At 40.2% G+C, this 6,717-nt stretch overlaps 1 protein-coding gene across 4 annotated transcripts in view; it reads right to left on the reverse strand.

Moving 5' to 3' along the window:
- LOC113024689 (uncharacterized) overlaps positions 1-2,937 on the reverse strand; it is a 36,311-nt gene extending 33,374 nt beyond the window's left edge. Inside the window, exons 1-2 of one of the 4 annotated variants that reach the window (XM_026171958.2) lie at positions 2,517-2,930; positions 1,801-2,018 (exon numbers count right to left, since the gene is read on the reverse strand). The gene's annotated coding sequence lies outside the window, so the exon portion shown is untranslated. Of the gene's footprint in view, positions 1-972; positions 1,169-1,800; positions 2,019-2,516 lie in introns of those variants that run through there. The other 3 variants (XM_080302496.1, XM_026171959.2, XM_026171960.2) reach the window with 3 other exon arrangements.
- Between the last annotated feature and the right edge of the window lie 3,780 nt (positions 2,938-6,717).

Below are 6,717 nucleotides of genomic sequence, written 5' to 3' on the forward strand. Positions count from 1 at the left end.
ATTTTTTTTTCCATATACTACCACACTTTCTCCATAAAAACTTGTTTTGCACTTTCAGAATTAACGTAGTATAGTGCTAGCTGGGTATAACGCACAAATGTGGGAGTGGAAGCAAGTCATTCTGACACTGGACCACGAGGCAGAATTAAAGCAGTCTGACCAGACACTGAACCTTTTGCAGCTGGAGGCCTCTTCAGAAATAATCAGGGGAAAAAAACTCCAGGCTGATGGCAAATTGCACGAATGAATGGAGGTTACGCACGAGGGAGAGAGACTGAAAGTGAGAAAAAAGTAAATTCAGAAGGAGCCCAGTGAGAGGCTGTGATAGCAGAGAGTGTGGCCGAAAACAGCGAGGAGGAGGCGGGAGAGCGGGGAGGAGAGACGATCTGGCTGTCTGTCTGGGAAGCCAATTTGCCAAATTAAAGCTCCAAAAATCTAGGCGGCGGACAAAGGTCGGTCTGCCTGGGAAAAATCTTTCGCATCTCCAGCAATAAAATTAAAACATGTTAATAACAGCAAAGAAAAAAATACAAGAACAAACACCCAAAACGACCTGGATGCGCCCCCGCCTCTCCGTGTCCTTGGAGCTCCGTTTCCCGTAACGATGGAGAGCAAAAGTGGCCCCCTTCTGCCGCCCCTCGCCTGTCTTCCCCGTCCATCCAGTGCGCGTCCGCAATATTCCCGAATAAATCTTTTAATCACTGACCCGGTCGGTGGAATCGAACTGACGGGGCACAACGGTGCTGTGTCCCCGCACAGCTGGATACAACAACAGCAGCAGCACATAAAGAGCCAGAGCACGAAGGGAAGGTGCCATGGTGGCAGCCAGCAGCGTGTCCCGCATGGCACAGCGAGCTGGAGAGCCGCGCTCCCACATCCAGCCTTTCTCTTTCACACCTCACATTCACATTTTATGCATTTTTAGTTTACTTTTTTAAAACTGCAATATAACGCAGAAATAAATATTCCTACCTAAATCAGCCACCACGCTTCGCGGAGTATCCAGCCGAGACAACAGGGATCCTTTCAGCGCACAGACAATAAAAATGGGGCGCAGCTGGCAGTGCCACCGGATGTCCAATATTAATTGTTAATACGGCCGATTTGAGAGCCTGTGGACGGGCTCCGGCGCTTTAACGGCCCCAGCTGCGGTCAGGTGGCCACTCTCTGTCCACACCGACTCGGACTTTCGTTACATTAAAGTTGAATAAATCTCAGAACAACTTTGGCTTCTGTAGGTCCACCTGCAGGTGCTGCTGCCGATTGATGGTGGCTGTTACAGGCCGAGGCAAGTTATGCCCGTCATTAAATGTAGGCTTTGTCGGCGAGCAACTGTAAAGTTTGAGCCATTACAAAGAATAAACACCGGGAGCAAAAGCTGCCTGGCCGCGCATATAGGAAACATAAACAAAACGGTATAAATGCGTTATGTAGCGTGAAATGGGGTAGTAAAAGTGTAATTTGGTACATATATATATATATATATATATATATATATATATATATATATATACGCTAACTTGTTACGTATATCGCACGTGGAAAGCATATATTTCCAGATGTTTTTGTGAACGCGGTGCATTTATTATTCCAAATTCAAAAGTATAGTTCATTATCGTGCAGCTACAGTGTGTAAATCCGTGTGAAAGTAGCCATTTTTATCACAGAAGACCGTTAAAAGCCGTCATATTTTTTTCTATATGTGCTTTAAATATTTTGTCAGTTAATTATCGGTCGTAAAACTTTACGTAAATGCTTATGTATTTGTCCAAAGGCACAAAGCTGCGAGACGGGCTTTACCTTAACGCGTGTCCTCGGATGTCCCCTCCGAGTTAATGCTCCTCCGGACCGGGGTAAAATGTCGGCCTCGGCCTCTCCAGATGATATTACTCCGCACCATCCACGGAGGGGGGAGAAGAGGCTCACGCATGGACAGCAGCAGTGACCGCTCAGCCCAGAAATCCCGTTCAAGCTACAGCCACATGCAGGAAGTTAGTTCACGGCAGTATCGAGCTGGCCTATATGGCGGATAAACGGGACAGAAGATGGTTGTAGGACTGTTAAACACCCCCTTCTCCACCACCACCACCCCGTCCTCCTCCTCCTCCTGTCTCTCCCTCCCCTTCATTGGTGCAGAAACCTAACGTTTTGGAGATGAGAGGGTGGGAAAACAGAAGCACTCATCTCTCCTCTGAAGCTAATTCCGTCGTTAATAAACTTTTACGAGCTCGTACAGCAGACCCCCCTCTGTGTTTGACTTGGTGCCGTCCGCGGGACTCACAAAATAACACTGGGGGACACTTTTGGAGCCGGCTCCGCGGGTTAGAACCACTTTTACGGGCTCAGAATGAAATATAAACACAAGCAGAGAGATAGAGGGCGTGGATCCGCGCGTGCAGTGTGTGTCCTGTTTGCTGTCACTGAGTAACAGCGCTGTTGTTGCTGTTGGCTACGCTGTGGTTAGCTACTAGGTTCAGGGTTCAGCGAGCCATACAAGTAGTGAAAAAGAGACTGACCTGATCGAAATGGGAAGTGTGTCAGCTGTAAAAAAACAAACAAACAAACAAAAAAAAAAACAGTTGCAGTTCTCATCGGCGGGTTGGGGGGCACTTGAGTTTACGAATAATCCCGAAGAGCGAGTGTCAGAGCTAAAAGATTGGGCTGCACTTCTGGGATTGCCTTTCAAAATAAAAGTCGCGCTGAAGAATAAGATATGAAACGTACGTTATTAATTTAGGGTTATATTAAAGACATACTTTTTATAATGCAACATTTTAAATAATACCTATTTGTATTAAATCAATTAAAAACGGGGTACATACACGTTTTATAACTATTTTTCCCCTTAATATCCCTTCATATCTGTTGTGTTCAAGGATTGTATTTGTTAGGTCTATAGCTTATCTATAGCTAGGTCTATAGCTGTTATCCTCTCCCATTACATACCTCGGAATAACACAAAGTGAAGTTCTTTCACACATAAAATACAATTTTAAAAGCATGCATTCTACCGTGATTCCCCTGGGGACATGTTCACTGTAACAAAATGTAAGATATGAAAAGAAATGTACAATTCTTTTTTAAAGAATATCCATACAAACCGTAAGGCCAAAAACATGATTCCTGATTTGGATAGAAAATAGAATTATTATAAGTTATATATGTTAAGTTGTTTTCTCATGACAAACAAGTCAGATACCAGGTAAAAGCTAAAAGAGTTCATTCTAACCTCAAGACATTTCATCACGAGTTTGAAAATGTATGATAGCAGTGATTTTGTGTCCAGGGTCCCGTGAGATCAGACTTTTATTATGAAAGACAGATCAGCCGGTTTTGCGCTCGTTCACTTTTTATAACTTGACCCATGAGTGAAAACGGATACCGTTTGATCTACGACACGGTGTCGTCATAGGGGTGTGGTCATACGACCCGTCTTTAAGGACACCGGGAGGATTCACGCTACGAACCCACTGACCTCAGCGGGGCTCTGGGGCGACTTCAGAGCAGAACCCCGCTGGGACCACTTCACCTACATACCCCCATGTCAAACAGAGGAGCAGACGTCTTTACTGTTACTGAACAGCCATGATGCAAGTCTTTTTCTAACCCATGTAAAGCAATAAAAGTACCATATAATTCCAGTTCTTTATATTCGCATTAACAACCAGTTAAATAGAGACAGGCCAGTTTGTGAATATAGATACAACTGAGGTAGAATAATCGAACTTGACAGAACGTGTTCAGTAAACATAAGACGATAAGCTGTAACATTAATATTCATCATGGTCAATAACAACATTCATTTATTTTGTAATCAGATCAAACATTTTGCACAATAATAAAGAACGATTTCTTAACATGTAAGAAACGTATGCAGTAGATTTCTATCAAAAATATTTTCTTTGAACTACAAACAGAGGCAACAGATATTTTTAACTCTGTAAATATGTGCAAGCTAGAAACTGTGTTCCTGTGCTAATTTGATACACTTAGCAAACATTTAGTCAATTCAGCAGAAGAAGAGCATTAATAAATTTTGAAATGTTTGAAAACTAAAAGATTGTTTGATTACTATGGATATACAACCACCACTTTCCAAAAACAAAAACAATGGTTTGTAACATGCAGATTCATGGAGCAATGGTTTGCAGGTTGTTTAAAATAATAGCTCCAAGCAGCACATGTGGTATGGAGAACTTGAATGCGTGTGACCATTAATGCTTCATGATAGGCATGTATGATGCATCTATACATGCATATACATGAACAAAATATGCTGCTGTTGAGATAACATCTTTCAACTCATCTGCAGGTCGTTGCAGTCTGCGTTTGTTTATTTTACACACGGTATTCCAGCCTCCTAGGAAACTGGGGTGTATAGAGCAGCTATTGATAAGCCAGGTTTACCGTAGAAATTCTTACTTTTGTAGTCTGCACATGATTACACATTGTATTCATTTAATAACTGCATTTAATTCAACATTATACTTACAGTCATGGTTTATTTTTTATGTCATATTGATAAATTATGTTTATATTATATCAGTTACATAGCAGTGACATAGCAAAAGCTGGCTGCTGCCTTATATTACAGAGACAGCCATACAGTTCAGGCAGCGATATTTAGGTCAGATATAGCTGCTTGTGTAAAGATAGTTAATTCTTAATGTACTCTCAGAGGAAAGTAGGTTGTCATGGTGCATGAGCGCATTACACCACATTTTATGAATATTACCGAGGATAAGCTGCGTGGTGTTTGTGATTATCTGTGTCTGCCAGTTGAAGCCCATATGTGTTGCCCTCTCAACTATAGATAGATAGATAGATAGATAGATAGATAGATAGATAGATAGATAGATAGATAGATAGATAGATAGATAGATAGATAGATAGATAGATAGATAGATAGATAGATAGATAGATACACACTTAAAGAACAATATTAACCTTTTCAACCAAAATACCACTGGGAAGTAAAACCCACCTTATTAGTCAATCATTTACCAAAAACACGCCTGTGTTTTCAAAAGATTGTGTAGATTTAAAGGATTGTTTACTCATTAATTTATGTCCATGGTGAAATTGCAGTTCTGCCCCACCATTAATTTAATTTCAGCTGAGAAATATAAATTAATATTTTCAATTTTATATTGCAATGAAATATGAGTAATAGTCACAGCCGAGCACAGCAATCTGAACTGCCCCTCCAGGTACATTGCTACTTAGTAGTCCCTCAATAATAAGTATTAATATTTATACACATGCGAAATGAGATTTTCTTCTTTTTTCTGAACTCTGAATGTTTCTTTTCTGCTGCCACTCTGTTACACATTCTAAGCTACATTTCAAAATATTAAGGTTGTAATCCTGTTTTTTCTTAGTATTTATACATGACTGCATTCTACTTAGTATGGTTCTGTTTCAATTGATACATCTCGATGTGTCATCTATGAGTTCAAAGTTCATTTATTAAATGTCTACCTATCACCTACCTTTTTTGTTACTCTGATAAAGAAATTTTGATTTATAGACACAGTAAAATAATAACAATGTAAAAAGTATATCATTATACAAACACAATAAGGTGTAAAATTCACAATGTATGACATCAGCCTTTAGCTCACTGCTGTCTCCATGGCTCTGTATTTCAACAACAACACCAATACTGGTTTAATAATTAATATAAAAAATTTTTTTTGGTGATTGCATTCAACACACATTATTGTTTTGACAATGAACTACTATTTCTTCTCAAAGATTGCTATGTTTAAAGTACAGAGCCCATAACTGAGTGTGTTATTTGCTGTTGCCAGCACTGGCTATCTTGTTTCATTAGCAACGTACAGCTATGATTCAGTGTCACCCCAAGCTGGATTTGAGTTTTAGCTAGCAAAAAACAGGGTTCAGACAAAGCATAAGCTTGAGACACCTGACTTCTGGAATGTGTTTTGGTAACCAAATCTTAACACTAAATATTTATATACTTAAATAAATGAATTTATGTATTTTACTTATGTCTGCAGGGTTTTCAACCATGCCTCCGGAAAAGATGGCAATCTCCAGCTGGCTAATGCTTTAGTGCCAAAAAACCTGCAGCTTCTTAACTGGCCACTGGTTGTTTGCTTCAAAACAAGTAAATCTCTATAGACTTCCATAAACTTTACAGCAGAAATCAAATATGTTTACAACCTAGCACAAAAAGGTTTTAGTTCTCTGCAGTCTTAATTTACCCGTTCTTGACGTCTGTCTAGGCGACAATAAAGTTATCTTAAGAGGCGTGGTTTCTTGGAGCCAGCCTTCTAGCCGGTTGCTGTGCTTCAACTTAGCTAAATAAAATGTTTGGCAGTGTTTTTATTGAATTGGTGAATTTCTTTCCTTTGTATTTTTCTATACAGCATTGGAAATTTGTGTTACTAATTAGGAGCTATTTGTGTTTGTGCCTCGAAACCAAAGTTGCTTGCATTAGCTGTTGTTTTCATTGGTGAATCCAAAATCTGAGATGGTGGTAGCCAAATTTGATAAAGGTGGCTTCAAAGTGAAGGAGGCCTCTTAACCAGATTCACAAACCACCTCCACTGGCTTCTTTTGACATGCAGCAGCTGTGGCTGTATTCACCCAGATTTCATAACCACAGGAGAGGGTTGGGAGGTTAATGGACTGGTAAATTCAAAACTTTGTCTTTTAGCCGAGCTCTCTCTTCACTACCACAGACTGGTA

The sequence above is a fragment of the Astatotilapia calliptera genome, chromosome 6 (assembly GCF_964374335.1).
Source record: "Astatotilapia calliptera chromosome 6, fAstCal68.1, whole genome shotgun sequence".
Classification (NCBI taxonomy): Eukaryota; Metazoa; Chordata; class Actinopteri; order Cichliformes; family Cichlidae; genus Astatotilapia; species Astatotilapia calliptera.